The sequence below is a fragment of the Phyllobates terribilis genome, unplaced genomic scaffold, assembly GCF_046119375.1.
Source record: "Phyllobates terribilis strain yellow unplaced genomic scaffold, ASM4611937v1 Scaffold_1__5_contigs__length_1240528914, whole genome shotgun sequence".
Classification (NCBI taxonomy): Eukaryota; Metazoa; Chordata; class Amphibia; order Anura; family Dendrobatidae; genus Phyllobates; species Phyllobates terribilis.
Window position 1 is genome coordinate 256,629,054 of NW_027362761.1, and position 15,065 is coordinate 256,644,118.

General features: G+C 51.3%; 1 protein-coding gene across 9 annotated transcripts in view; it reads right to left on the reverse strand.

The window, feature by feature from the left end:
- Window positions 1-15,065, reverse strand: part of LOC141256953 (cytosolic phospholipase A2 gamma-like) — a 207,619-nt gene that overhangs the window by 138,246 nt on the left and 54,308 nt on the right. The gene's annotated exons all lie outside the window — the stretch shown is intronic.

The window sequence follows — 15,065 nt, forward strand, 5'->3', positions numbered from 1 at the left end:
GCAGACTGCACATACCATATCTGTGGCACCCCAGGGGTCTGGTTGCCACAGTAATAGAAATATTATGTCTGAGAGCAAGTGGGAGGTTTCTCTGGTCAGGAGCCCTAAGCATGCAACACTGCCCGCCCAGACCTGGGAGGGGAGGAATCTGCCCTTATAAACTGGGTCTGGGGCGGGATTAGGTGAGTCAGAGTCTGGGAGTCAGAGCCTGGAGAGGGAAAGCAAGAACTAGGAGCTCAGTAGGAGTAGGAGTGAGTGCCAGAGGCTGGAAGCTAGAAAGCTCGCCTTGGCTGAAGACACTAAACCAGGACACGGAGTCCGAGGCTGTGGGGACATCCAGGTCCAGCAGCAGAATCCAACCGGCAGGGGATTCCATGTCCTCTGGCCATAGAAGCCCGGAGGCACAGTCACAAGCAAGGGACCAGCACCGCCATCGTGAAGCGGAGACTAACGGAAGGCCCCAAGTCACCGGCCATACGGGTGAGCACCACACGGTATACTCAGGGACGTGGGCTACTTCTACCCGCATAGAGCTAGGTAGCCAGGAAAGAGTGCAGATAGTCAGGGAGGCCTACAACTCCACCTGGCCAGGGGAGATCCTACTTGCTTGCAGACTGACCAGGCCCCTACTGCTAACCAGTACTCCCGGGAGGGTCTGCGTTATTCCATCAGTAAAGACCCTGAACTGCACCACACGTCTCTGTGTTTCATCGCCGCACCAGCACCATTAGTACTTGGACGCTCACACCATCACTCCCATCGTCCACACTAGCTGCCCTGAGGCAATACTTCTCCCGTGGGGAGTTATCCCATACTTGGCTGTGCATACAACATCAGCCTCAGCAGTCTGCAGCGCAGCGGCGGTCCCCACTGACCGCAATCCACGGGTGGCGTAGTCGGACATTTGTCACGTTACTAAGACTGCCACTGGTTTGACCGCCCTGGGCACGGACCGGGTCACAGCCATGGAGGACTACAACCCCCAGCGATCCGGCTCCGGGTATCCCCTGCACAGCACAGGCCCAGGGGGCGCGTCAACTTTGGCGTAGTCGGCAGGATTTCGTGCCCGCAACCACCGGGTACTGCGTGCCTGAAAAAGACTTTTATACTTACCTGTGGCGAAGTTTCCCGCCGTCCGGAGCCGTTTCCCGCCATCGGACGCCATCTTGGGTCGTTTCCCGCCGTCTTCTGCCGTCTTCCCGCCATCCGCAGCTGTTTCCCGCCATCGTACGCCATCTTCGGGACGCCGCACGGGAAGAAGAGGGGCGTGGACGCCGAAAGCGCGCGAGATCCGAAGCTCCGCCCCACGCACTGACGCTGCGCAAGGTCCTGGAAGGGAGGAAGAGCGACGCTGACTTCATCGGAGCGCGACGCCAGGTCCTCTACCCCGACGATTGGCTGCGGAGCCGCGGCCTACGGAAGAAGAGCATCGCAAGGTAGGCCACGGTCCACTAGGGGGGAGGAGGATGTCGGACACCGAGGGGAGCTCCACCGTCACACCGGCCGCCAGCGCAACCGCTGCTGCGGTCATGCCCTTCACCATGCCCTATATCCCGGGGGCAACCTGGCTACCCCAGTACTCAGGGGAGTCACATACCCTAAGTGACTTTAGGGAAAGACTTGATAGCCTCTTCCAGGTATACCCCCTCACAGAAGAGCAAAAAGTGAGCATTCTGGTGGCCCAGTTAATCGGGGCAGCCCAAAGGGAGGTAAAGTCCTGGTCACCTGGGAAGAAGAGGACTGTCAGAGAAATACTAGCCTGGCTGAAAGACACATTTGATACCCGAACCTCAGCCGAAATAAAGCTCAGATTTTACGGGTGCAAACAGCGGGCACATGAAAGTATAAGAGACTATGCTCTAAACCTACAAGAGGCCCTGAGAGCCATTAAGCAGGCAGACCCTGACAGGGTGGGAAATGAAGACAAGCTGTTGACCGAACAATTTATTGAGGGTCTACTGTGCAATGCCCACCGAACCCAGTTGCGGGCAATGGCCTTACAGGACCCTGACCTGGACTTTGCACAGTTCAAGGACAGAGCCATCCGGGTGCTCCGAGAACCGGCACCAGGTGGCGCTGTGACCTACAGGCGCCCTGCTATCACTTATCACCAGGACGCGGCGCCTTTGTCTGCAGGGCCTGTGGGAGCTGATGCGCAGGCTTTGAACAATGACCCGGCTACAGACCTGCACCATCAGGTCCAAGAGCTGACTAAGAGCGTTGCCGCGCTAACCAGAACTGTGCAGTCTTTACAGGTCTCTTCTCCAGGAAAGATCCAGCTGGAATCCGGACCGGAGGACGTCCCGTGGCGCCGACTGAGGAGGACCCCACCGGCCAGAGGGAGACCCAGCGACAGATACAACGAGGACGGACGACCCATCTGCAATCAACCCGGACATATGGCAAGGTACTGTCATTTAAACGGGCACAACCTGGGGTAGAGGGCCAACCCCCAGGCCTAAGATCATCAGGCCCATCGAACTGGCGTGACAAATACGTAGGGGGACGTCCGGTCTTGCCTGTTGTACTGGACGGCATTCCTATGAGTGCCCTACTAGACACCGGGTCACAGGTCACCACCATCCCGTACGTGCTCTTTAAGCGGTACTGGAATGACTCGGACATAACCCGCTACCCAGATGATGACCTGAGCATTATCGCCAGCAATGGTCAGCCCGTGCCACAGATAGGATTTAAGGAGGTGACCATCAAGGTCGGTAAAGTTGAACTGCCGGCACAAGGACTGATCATTATGGACATTGACCGTCGCGAGAGTCACCCAAAAATAACCCTAGGTACTAACGTAATCGAAAACTGTCTTGCAGAGGTGATTCTTATTTTGCAACAGGTTGCCAAGAACGCCAGTTCCAGCCAGCAGCGTGTCCTCCAAAAAGAGATCCGGGCACTGATGAAACGGCAACAGGTGGAACTATCTGGTGGTGAGATAGGTAGTGTGAGAATGTGTGACCAGTTCCCTATTGCCATGCCCCCGAAAAGTGAGATGATGATTTGGTGCCGGGCAGCTATTGGTCTAAGAGGTAGAGACTACCAAGCAATGGTAGAACCCGTCTACTCAGACAGTAGGCCCACCATTTTGACAGCACGTGGGGTGGTCGATGTACGCCATGGGAGGGTGCCCGTCCGCATCATAAATATCGGGGAGAGAGAAGTATACCTGCCCCGGTATGCCACGCTAGCCAAATTGTTCACCATCAACCAGAACTCTGTACAGGCCGTGGAACCCTTGCCTCCATCTCAACCAGAGGAAGGTAAAGGCTCTAAGAAACCAATGGAAGACTGGTGTCAGCAACTGCATTTGGGTACCGACTCCACTCCCTCACACCAAAAACAGGGAGTCTATCGGGTGGTCCAAGAGTACGAGAGAGTGTTTAGTAAACACCCGCTGGACTTCGGGCGAGTAAAGGGGGTAGAACATCACATCCCCATGGGAGACCATCCTCCCATAAAGGAGAGATACCGACCCGTACCCCCTGCACACGATCAACACGCCAAGGGGATGCTAAAAGACATGAAGGAGGCTGGGGTAATTACGGACAGCTGTAGCCCCTGGGCAGCTCCACTAGTCTTAGTGAAAAAGAAAGACAACACCATGAGAATGTGTGTAGACTACAGGAAGGTCAACCGTATCACACACAAAGATGCGTACCCGTTACCAAGGATAGAAGAGTCCTTAGCTGCATTAAAATCTGCTAACTTCTTCTCTACTTTGGATCTCACTAGCGGGTACTGGCAGGTTCCTGTAGCAGAGGCGGACCGGGAGAAGACCGCATTCACCACCCCGATGGGTCTCAGCGAATTTAACTGTATGCCGTTCGGGCTCTGCAACGCACCAGGAACCTTCCAACGGTTGATGGAATGCTTTCTGGGACACCGGAACTTCGAGACGGTCCTACTATACCTGGACAACGTCATCGTCTATTCCAAGACCTATGAGGACCATCTGGAACACCTGGCAGAAGTGTTTGAAGCCCTGGCAAACTATGGCCTAAAGGTAAAACCCTCAAAGTGTCATCTACTGAAGCCAAAGGTACAATACCTGGGACACGTGGTGAGTGCTGACGGAGTAGCCCCCGACCCTGACAAGATCACCGTGATTAAGGACTGGCCAAGACCATCCAGCATAAAGGAAGTGCGGCAGTTCCTCGGGTTGGTAGGCTACTACCGAAGATTCATTCCCGGTTTTACCAAGAAGGCAGCTCCTATGCAGGACCTCCTGATAGGCCAGTCCAGGAAGGCCAAAAACCAGAAGCCACCCTTCAAATGGGAAAAGCTGGAAGAGGAGTCCTTCCGCCAGCTGAAGATGGCCCTCACGGGGGATGAAATCCTGGCGTACCCTGATTACAGCCAGCCCTTTATCCTCCACACGGACACAAGCAACATCGGGCTAGGGGCCGTACTGTCCCAGATCCAGCAGGGAAGAGAACGGGTAATTGCTTACGCCAGCCGAAAGCTGTGACCCACAGAAAGAAACCCTGAGAATTACAGCTCGTTCAAGCTAGAGTTCCTGGCAGTGGTGTGGGCAGTAACCGAATGTTTCAAGCATTACCTTGCCTCTTCCAGGTTCACCGTGTACACGGACAACAACCCGTTGACACACCTGGACACTGCAAGACTGGGTGCCCTGGAGCAGAGATGGTTGGCCAGCCTGTCCAATTTTGAGTTCACGATCGAATACCGGGCAGGACGCTCCAATACCAATGCGGACGCCCTGTCCAGGATGCCAAACCTACCGGACAGAGGGGAAGAGCCAGAAGAACTGGAAGAGGTCGAACTCCCTGCGTTCCACCATCATGGGATTACCCAGTATTCCCACCGTGTGAGGGCCCAGCGATCTGCTACGTTCAACCCCTTACCCCACTACAACTGGGCGGAGACGCAAGACAGTGACCCCGCAGTCCGTCTGGTGAAGGAGATGCTGACCCAGGCTGACGCCTGCCTGGACCCAGACGCTCCGGAAGAGACCAAGCAACTGTGGACGGAGAAGAGCAGACTGTTCCTCTACAAGGAGAAGTTATGCCGCAGAATGGTCAATTCCCGGACACATGAACTGATCTGGCAGGTTGTGGTACCGAGACGGGACGCAGCTATGGTGCTGGAGGCCTACCACAATGGGGCAGGGCACTTCGGATGGAAGAAGCTGAAGTTCCTGCTGCGTGAACGGTTCTACTGGATAGGCATGAGAGGAGCCATTGACAGGTGGTGTAGAGACTGTGGCCCGTGCAATCTAAGAAGAAGGGACCGTGCCAGCCAGAGGACTTCCCTGCATCCCATCATCACCAGGCAGCCGCTGGAACTGGTCGCTCTGGACCATGTTAAACTGGCTCCAAGCAGAAGCGGGTATGTCTACGCCCTAACCATCGTGGATCACTACTCCCGGTTCCTGGTGGTGGTCCCTGTCAAAGACCTGACTGCTCAGACAGCAGCCAGAAACTTCCAGCTGCACTTCTGCCGCCCACACGGGTACCCGGACCAAGTGCTGACGGACCAAGGTCCAGCCTTCGAAGCGGAGGTCTTCCAGGAGTTCTGCAACCTGTATGGCTGCAAGAAGATAAGAACAACGCCCTATCACCCCCAAACCAATGGACTCTGCGAGAAGATGAACCAGGTGGTGATAGATCTGCTAAAAACATTGCCCCTGGAAGAACGCAGTCTGTGGCCTGAGAAACTGCCCGATCTGGTGGACCTGTATAACCACATCCCGGTAGGTTCCACCAACTGTACCCCGGCTTACCTAATGCGAGCAAGACCTGGTAAGCTGCCTGTTGACCTGGATATGGGAGTCCTGATACCCGAGGACACCTCGCCAGAGGCAGACTGGGATACAGAACGGCAGCAGCAGTACCGGAAAGTACAGGAGAGCGTCGAGCGAAGTCTCTGCCAATCAAGAGAAAGGCAGGAGAGGACTTATAACCAACATGCTCCCGCTGTTCCCCTGGTACCTGGAGAGCAGGTCTTGAAAAGAAAAAGGCGGCTCCATAAGTTGGACGACCAGTGGGAAAAGGACCCGTACACCGTACTGCCCTCAAGCCACAATAATCCAAAGGTGTACGTCATCAGCAAGGATGGAGGAGAGACCACAGCCACTGTCTGCAGAGACCACCTGAAAAAGTGCCCCGAGAAGTTGCAAAGCACGGATGAAGATCAGGAAGACCCTCAACCCGTAGAGGAAAAGGAGGAAATGATCAGCACCGTACTCGGAGACCTTCCCCGGTCCTGGACACAAGTAAACAACGCTATCGTGGTGCCCGTCCTCACCTTTCTCCAGCCAGCCCCTCAAGTGCCTACAGAAGACCAGGTAGAGCTGGAAGAGCAGCCGGCCCAGGAGGCAGAAGAGTCCACACCAGCAGCGCAGGAGGATCAACCCTCTGCTAGTAGTGAGCCTGCCGTGCCCCTAGTGAGCCAAAGAGTGCGCAGACAGCCCAGCTTACCCATAACACCTCCTACACCCTGTAGTGCAGGATCAGTTAGTGAGCTCCGTAGGTCCACTAGAGTCACTAGAGGTCAGATGCCCGCTCGCTGGAAAATCTAAACTAATGCACTGTAAATTTACCTGTTTCTTGAAAATGTTTATGGTTTTTGTTGTTGCCTGTTACTAATTATGTTTCTCAGTTACCCTGCAGATTTCTTTGGACTAACAGGTTATGGACGCTGGATAACAGGAACAATTCTTGTAGATAGTTGCACATTGTGCCTCTTGCGAAGACGGCCGCGGAAGAGAAAACCTGTCTGGCGTGGCCTCCTTGCGGTCCAAAGTAGCTAGCTTCAGCCTTGCAGCCACACCCAAGGCCAACGCAAGGGGTTTGCTGTGGACAGGTCCCATACTTCGCTTAAAGCTTCACCTTGGGTAACATGGACGCCCTCTTGTTTCACAAACTTCACCTTGGGTGATATGGACACCCGGTTGCGGACACGCCGTGACCTTTAAAGAACTAAAGCTTCTTGTAAATATGTTATTGTATTATCGTTTATACCCTTGCATTTATGTTTCTTTAAAAAATGTGTTTAGTCCCGGAGTATTAAAATTTACTAGGGGGGAATGTGGCACCCCAGGGGTCTGGTTGCCACAGTAATAGAAATATTATGTCTGAGAGCAAGTGGGAGGTTTCTCTGGTCAGGAGCCCTAAGCATGCAGCACTGCCCGCCCAGACCTGGGAGGGGAGGAATCTGCCCTTATAAACTGGGTCTGGGGCGGGATTAGGTGAGTCAGAGTCTGGGAGTCAGAGCCTGGAGAGGGAAAGCAAGAACTAGGAGCTCAGTAGGAGCAGGAGTGAGTGCCAGAGGCTGGAAGCTAGAAAGCTCGCCTTGGCTGAAGACACTAAACCCGGACACGGAGTCCGAGGCTGTGGGGACATCCAGGTCCAGCAGCAGAATCCAACCGGCAGGGGATTCCATGTCCTCTGGCCATAGAAGCCCGGAGACACGGTCACAAGCAAGGGACCAGTACCGCCATCGTGAAGCGGAGGCTAACAGAAGGCCCCAAGTCACCGGCCATACGGGTGAGCACCACACGGTATACTCAGGGACGTGGGCTACTTCTACCCGCATAGAGCTAGGTAGCCAGGAAAGAGTGCAGATAGTCAGGGAGGCCTACAACTCCACCTGGCCAGGGGAGATCCTACTTGCTTACAGACTGACCAGGCCCCTACTGCTAACCAGTACTCCCGGGAGGGTCTGCGTTATTCCATGAGTAAAGACCCTGAACTACACCACACGTCTCTGTGTTTCATCGCCGCACCAGCACCATTAGTACTTGGACGCTCACACCATCACTCCCATCGTCCACACTAGCTGCCCTGAGGCAATACTTCTCCCGTGGGGAGTTATCCCATACTTGGCTGCGCATACAACATCAGCCTCAGCGGTCTGCAGCGCAGCGGTGGTCCCCACTGACCGCAATTCACGGGTGGTGTAGTCGGACATTTGTCACGTTACTAAGACTGCCACTGGTTTGACCGCCCTGGGCACGGACCGGGTCACAGCCACGGAGGACTACAACCCCCAGCGATCCGGCTCCGGGTATCCCCTGCACAGCACAGGCCCAGGGGGCGCGTCAACTTTGGCGTAGTCGGCAGGATTTCGTGCCCGCAACCACCGGGTACTGCGTGCCTGAAAAAGACTTTTATACTTACCTGTGGCGAAGTTTCCCGCCGTCCGGAGCCGTTTCCCGCCATCGGACGCCATCTTGGGTCGTTTCCCGCCGTCTTCCCGCCATCCGCAGCTGTTTCCCGCCATCGTACGCCATCTTCGGGACGCCGCACGGGAAGAAGAGGGGCGTGGACGCCGAAAGCGCCCTGGGCACGGACCGGGTCACAGCCACGGAGGACTACAACCCCCAGTGATCCGGCTCCGGGTATCCCCTGCACAACACAGGCCCAGGGGGCGCGTCATATCCATTCTATGATGACTGTCAGACTCAGTAGACGATGAAGTGACTCTCAGACAGTCACTCACCCATCTGTCTTGACTTGGAGTAGTCTGAAGATGTCAGGCATACAGGCGGTCAGCGAAAGGTTTTGCTGAACCTAGAGCTCCTACTTGCCTTGCCACTTCCAACACTGTTTGGCCGTGTTTGCACTGTGCTAGTCAGTCTTTGGCACATGCACAGTACAAATGTAAGAACAAAATGTAATATATCACTGATGGTGGTATTTTCTTGGGTGGAAGAAAAAAAACACCTGTTTTTTGTAGACTCTGAATTTACGATGAGTGGCAACCCTGGAAGACTTGTCAGTCAAAGGGATCGGGGCGCGAAGAAACCGCCTGGTCCTGCCGCAGCCTACTTGGCGAGAGACATAGTCTGCAGCTTTTCAGAGTAACATATACATAGTTGCAATAAGGAGCTGAGCTTTGATTCGTGCTGCCCATAGTTTTGGCATGATGAATTAGTTGACAGATTCCCTTTAAACCTTTCGAGATCCAGTTTGTGAATTTAGGTGCACCTGCCAATATCTGGTTGCTACAATTCTATTTACAGTCGTCTCCCAGTATGTCTCATTCCTTCTTAAAAGGAATCTGTCACCACTTTGGAGTTATCAGACCTCTACTATGAGCATACAGGGTATAGAAAAGTAAATCTATACATACCTGTATGGCCCATGGTAGAGGTCTGAATGCAGAGAAATGCAGTTTTATCTTCTTGGTTTTTCACAGGCTTGGCGTTCCCCGGACGCCTAGCTATCCCCACCCATCTGCTTATTATTCTACCAATTTCCCACCAATGTCCACGCTTACCATATTTTCCCCCCTCACCGCATATCACAGGTCGCTGTGACGTGCGTTTTTTCCCTCACCTTCCGGCGCATGTGCAAAGCACAGCTCACAGAGAGCGCGCTTTGTTTCCTCCTGGGCCCGTTTGGTTGAGCGCAGTGCTCTATTGCGCAGGTGCCAGGGAGTCCAGTGTTTACTTGAAAACCGATTTTGGTCCACATAAAGTAGTATTCTACCAATTATCTGATCTTCCCGTTGTGCTCTATGAATTTTCTCTTTTGGTAGTTGTTGAACAGACTGGGGGCGATCTTGTTCTCTCACTTTTATGGTGGTTTCCACCGACAACGGACACCACAATGGTGTGTCTTCCTCCTGATAAGCTTGTACTGCTTGGGTAGTGCTCTCAATTGCTTCCAGACTGACTTCCTCCGAGCATTCTTGCATGAACTCCTCAGGCTCTAGTGGCATTCTTGACAATTCGTCAGCATCCGCATTGCATTTTCCTGGCCTGTACTTGATGCTGAAATTGAAGTCAGCTAGTTCAGCGACCCATCTCTGACCGGTTGCATTCAGTTTGGCTGTAGTAAGGACAAAGGGTTGCTGTCAGTCTAGACCTCAAACTCTTTGCTGTAGTAGAGATAATCTCTAAATCGTTCACAGATAGCCCATTTCAATGCCAGGAACTCCAATTTTCCGGAATGTCGATGGTAATTCTTCTCGGGGTCTGTCAATGTTCTTGAACCGTAACCGATGACTCTCATTTTTCCATCTTGATGCTGATACAGGGCAGCTCCCAGTCCAACTTGAGAAGCATCACAATGAAGAACAAATGGTAAATTGAAATCAGGATATCTCAAGATGGGTGGTTTTACCAGGTAGTCTACCAGTTCTTCCAATACCTCCTGGTGGTCTGCTGTCCAGAGAATGGGTGTTGTTTCTTTTACCCACGTCCTACCCACGTTCTTCTTTTTCTCTGTGGGTGTTGTTGTCTCCATCCCCCCCCCCCCCCAAGAGGAGGTATAGTGGGGCAGAAATCCTGAATAAGTTCCGAACGTAAGTACGATAGTAGGAGAGGAATCCTAATATTTGCCTCAACTCCCCGACTGTAGAGGGCCGCTTGTCTTTTAAGGCCAGTACCGGAGCGATTTCTGCTGGGTCCATGGTATATCCTTCTCCGGACACAATTTTCCCTAGAAATTGGACTTGCCTTTTGAACAGTTCACACTTCTTTAGGGTCAACTTTACTCCATGTTGTTGATACCGCTGTAATACGGTCCTCACGTGTTCAACATGCTCCCGGAAGGTTTTGCTGTATACCACAATGTCATTCAAGTACGGCTGGCAGATATCATCCCTCAATCCTTCCAAACAGGTCTCCATGCTCATCTGAAATTCTGCTGGAGCTGAACTGAGCCCAAACGGTATGCAAATCCACTCAAAATCCTCACGGTGTGATGAATGCTGTCAAGGGTCTACTGGACTCTTCGACAAACCCTTGTTGGTATGCCTTACCCTGATCGAGTACAGAGAACCAGGTGCTTCCTGATATGCTATCCAGCATATCTTGAATTCTTGGTATTGGGTGTCGATCAGGTACGGACTTTCGGTTTAGTTCCCGGTAATCACAACACACTCTCAAGGTACCGTCCTTCTTCCTAACACAGACAATAGGAGAAGAATAAGACGACTTTGACTTTTGGATCCAACCTCTGTTGATGAGATCTTATAAATATTCTTTCACTTCACAATGTAATGGTTTTGGCACAGACATGTAACTTCTGGTTACTGGGGTCGTGTCTCAAATTGATTTTCAAATGCAATGACGGGATACAGCCTATATCAGATTCATCTTTGGAAAACGCATGACACTTCTCTCAGAATCTGATTTGCTACCGCTAGATCTTCAGGATCCCAGTACCCCGAGGTGGGTTGCGCAATTTCCTCCCCTGTGCAACTCCTGTTCCTTGGTGGGGTGACTGAATTCACTGTAGACCCCTTGGCTGGATATACCATTTAAACGGTTTCGATGTGACCTAACACAGTCTTTGGATCCAGTCTAATTTCGTGTTTCGTAGTGTTCATCACCGGTACTGTCACTCGAGCAAACCCACCAGTAGGAGTCGTAAGCACAGTCTCACCTTAAACTAGGCCTTCCGGAAGTTCTGAGGAGTCTTTTGGCACGAACAATCTTTTCTGGACTTTTCTTCCCGGTTCTACCTGGACTCCACACCTCACCCCCACCATTTGGTTTGCAGGGATGATGGTTGGGCGCAAGCCTATTTTGACTTCTTTTAGGTCCATTGTATTCTGTGCTTTCTTTACTCTATGACTCACGTTTTCCACCATGGCGTTGGGTATGACGAGCGATTTGGCGATTGCATCCACAACCAGCGCTCCTGCCTTGTGTTTCGTGATGACCTTACTGATTACATTATAACCCAGGATAGGATCCTCTGCCACGTTCTGATCACTGGTCACGAGAAAAGGTACCAAACGCTCGATGGTGTTGCTGTTCTTCGTGGCCCTGAGTTGGAAAGTCACTTCCACCCAGCCTATGAAAGGGATTTCGGTCTGGTTGCCGACTTTGTCATGGAGTTCCACTGGCCCCAAGAGTTCTTTTAGTGACCGAAGGCAAGTGTGTGTCAGGTAGCGTCTTCTCCTTTCTTTATTTAAAAGGCTCACTTGGGCTTGTGTCCCACAGTGCTTTTACTAGGAATCCATCTAGATGGCACTGTAAAAAGCACCTTTCACAGATTAGGCTGATGAGGCTATCTTTACTGACCGAGGAATCCTCCTCCTAGGAGTACATCATTTGACCTCCGCACTGGGCATTAAGTAACTGATGCCCCTGTCTCCCTTGCAGCTGTTGTAGAAAGGAACACACTTGGGGATAGTACTGACGCAGCCGTTTTACCTCATGCGCCGTTCTGGGATTTGGTGAGATTTGGATTTGCTTCTGGGGCCTCCTCTGTATCGTGGTTACCAGTCGCCCCCCACTGGCAACCTCCTGTCTTTTTACCCAAACAACTGTGACCGTTGGCATTCCTTGGCATAATATACTTCCTCACCACATCTTAGACAGTGGACACACACCGTACTCTGATTTGATGAATGGCACACTTCACAAGCCGGGTTTCTTCTGTTTTGGCACCCACTCCTGGGTCTGAGGGATACCGGTTCTGGCCTGGAACGAATTAACTTTTTCACCTCAATCAACTCGGCTCGCATTTCTCCTATTACTTACTCCCAGTCAGCGCTGGCGGTTCTCTCTTTTGTTGGTGATTTAAGGTTCCCTCTCGGAGGTGGCACTGGAGGGTCTCTATGATGATCTTCCGACTGGCCACTGGGGGTCTCCAACTTCAGCTGACTCATTTTGGAGATTTTAGGAGCAGAGTCTTTCTTTAACTTCTGTTCGCTCTCTGACTCCAAACTAGTGGCCTCATTCATTTTTTCAATTAGGACTTCGTCCAAAATGCCAGGATCTTCTAGGTACTGTTTCAGCTGCAACTTGATGTCTTTGCTGATTAATCCCGTTCCCAATGATCTCAAGAACTTCCTCTGGACTAGTCCAGCATCAAACTTCTCTTCCGCTTCTACATCTCTGGATGCAAACAACAGTCTATCCTACAGTTCAATTGCTCTGAACAAGTAACTTTGGGGTGATTCATTATTTTTCTGTGAGAGGTTAGTGAGTCAGTGGAACAATTCTGAAGTACTCTCTTTATAGTGCCCTTTTAAAATCATCTTCAGCTGTTGCAAGGTCAATTGACTCTTCATTTCTAGCATACGACAGAGGTTCATTCCTGGGCTGATCGCTTTCACCACCCCCTCAACGATCTCATCTGGCTGGTAGACTTTCTGTAAGCCTGCAGCGATCTGGTGCAACAAGTTCATATAAGACAGTCTCTCTTTCTGTTCACACTCTCCAATGTGTCCCAGGATCTTGAAATCTTTCCTTATGGTGATGTGTGGTGTTAGAGAGGACTGTCTCCCTGATTTGCCTAACCTGAGCAGGTTAAAGGTCCTGTCTGAATCTATCACCCTTTCAGAGGTTTTGGTCGATTCCTGCAAGGCTGTTGTTAGGGCTTTGAACTACAGGAATTGAAAGAACAATTCAGTCTGTGGACGGAGATTCCCGCTTTTTTGTAATAGGTGCCGCCCCTCCATCCTCCAACTTCAACGAAGTTAGAAACTGTGTTAGTTCCTGGAGTAATATCCCCATGACGTCTTCAGCTTCTTTCTCCCCCAGCTCATCCATTTTTACATTAATGGCAGCTAACAGTTGCCTGCGGTTGTGTGCTTTGGAAATCTGTTCTGACATCTTTATATGTTCTGCTACCATTCTCAATTCTTCACTGGTTAACTGAAGAAGCAGCTCACTAATTCTGTCCATTTGTATTTCCACATCCATTGCCGCTAGTGAGTTTTTCTTTAGGGCTGGTCCCCTTTAACTGGTGTAGCAGAGTTGAGTTGACGTGCTTTGCTTTTCCAGACACTTTTCCTCTTCTCCCTCTACACGCTAATTCCCGCTCAGGATTCCCCGTACGGTACGGGCCACCAATGTTACACGCACGCCGCCTAAGTTCAGATAGGGGCGAGACCGGTTATATGAATTCGTTGGAATCCTGGGGGAAGCATTACTGAGGGCAACCATAGGCTGCAGCTTCTCTCAGGCATACAATAGATTCAGTTGCTGACCAGACACATCTGACAAGAATCTTCATAAGCGGTAGAACAGTAACATTTAATGAGGCATGGCCAGTGCAATGCAAATGTCTCTTTGAGCAACAGGCTCCAGTAATAACAGTACAGTCTCCTTTGCAGCACAGCAGTACGCAGTCTATTATCCGGTATCACAGTACAGCAAAGTTTTAATGCATACACAACCACAGGCTTTTCCTTCACAAGGACTCAATAGTACACACCATTCTCTATCCTGCATGGAGGTGGGAGGGTGTGATGAGGGAGATGATCTCTATGACATGTTTCCTTCCAGTCCTTATCTTCCTGGCCGATAATACTCCACACTGTTAGCTCAGGGAGTCTGACCTTTGTTTAGCTTCCTTCCTGACCTGAATTCTGTTCCCTTGCCTTCTGTGAGATACAGATCATAAGCTACCTTTCTCTTCAGCTCCAGCCAGACAGTAAACAACTAACCCACAATCCACTTGGGGCTCTGCTAAAACACTCTCCTTCTCCTGTGACTGTGTTAACCCCCTCTAGTTGCAGGATGCTTCTCGAGCACAACACTTCCTGTCTCCTGTCCTTGTGTTACTTCTAATAGTCGCTGGATGCTTTTAAAGCAACAGCACTACTTCTGCATGTCACATATGCCTACAACACAACATCAGGGGATAATGTAAACGGTGAAAATGAAGCAAATTATGTTACAAGGAAAATACAGTAATTTGGATAAAGAAGATATTAACACAACACAATGCTACTTACACACTATCGTTCTATTATTACAATTAAACAACTCATCTTCAGTGATGTCTTAGTCCTAATTCCCTAACCTAAAGAACACCACCATCACTATCAGGCCTGTCACCGTGGTCACTCTCTGAGCAACCCAATACGTTACACAGGCCCTAACAGAGGTCTACAATAGTACATGTTAGGCCACAAGTCCCAGATTGATGAGACACTTGGAACACCTGCCTTTATTCCCTAAAGGATGGACCCGGTCCCCAATTTGTACCGTTCGTCTGCACTGGAAGAGACAGCTCACATGAACATTGCTCCACTGAGGCCTAGTCGTCTCTTTCTCTGCCCTGGCTCGGCTCACTCGGCTCAGTCCTCCCAGTTCTGGCCTCTCTCAATTCTTTTGCTCGGTT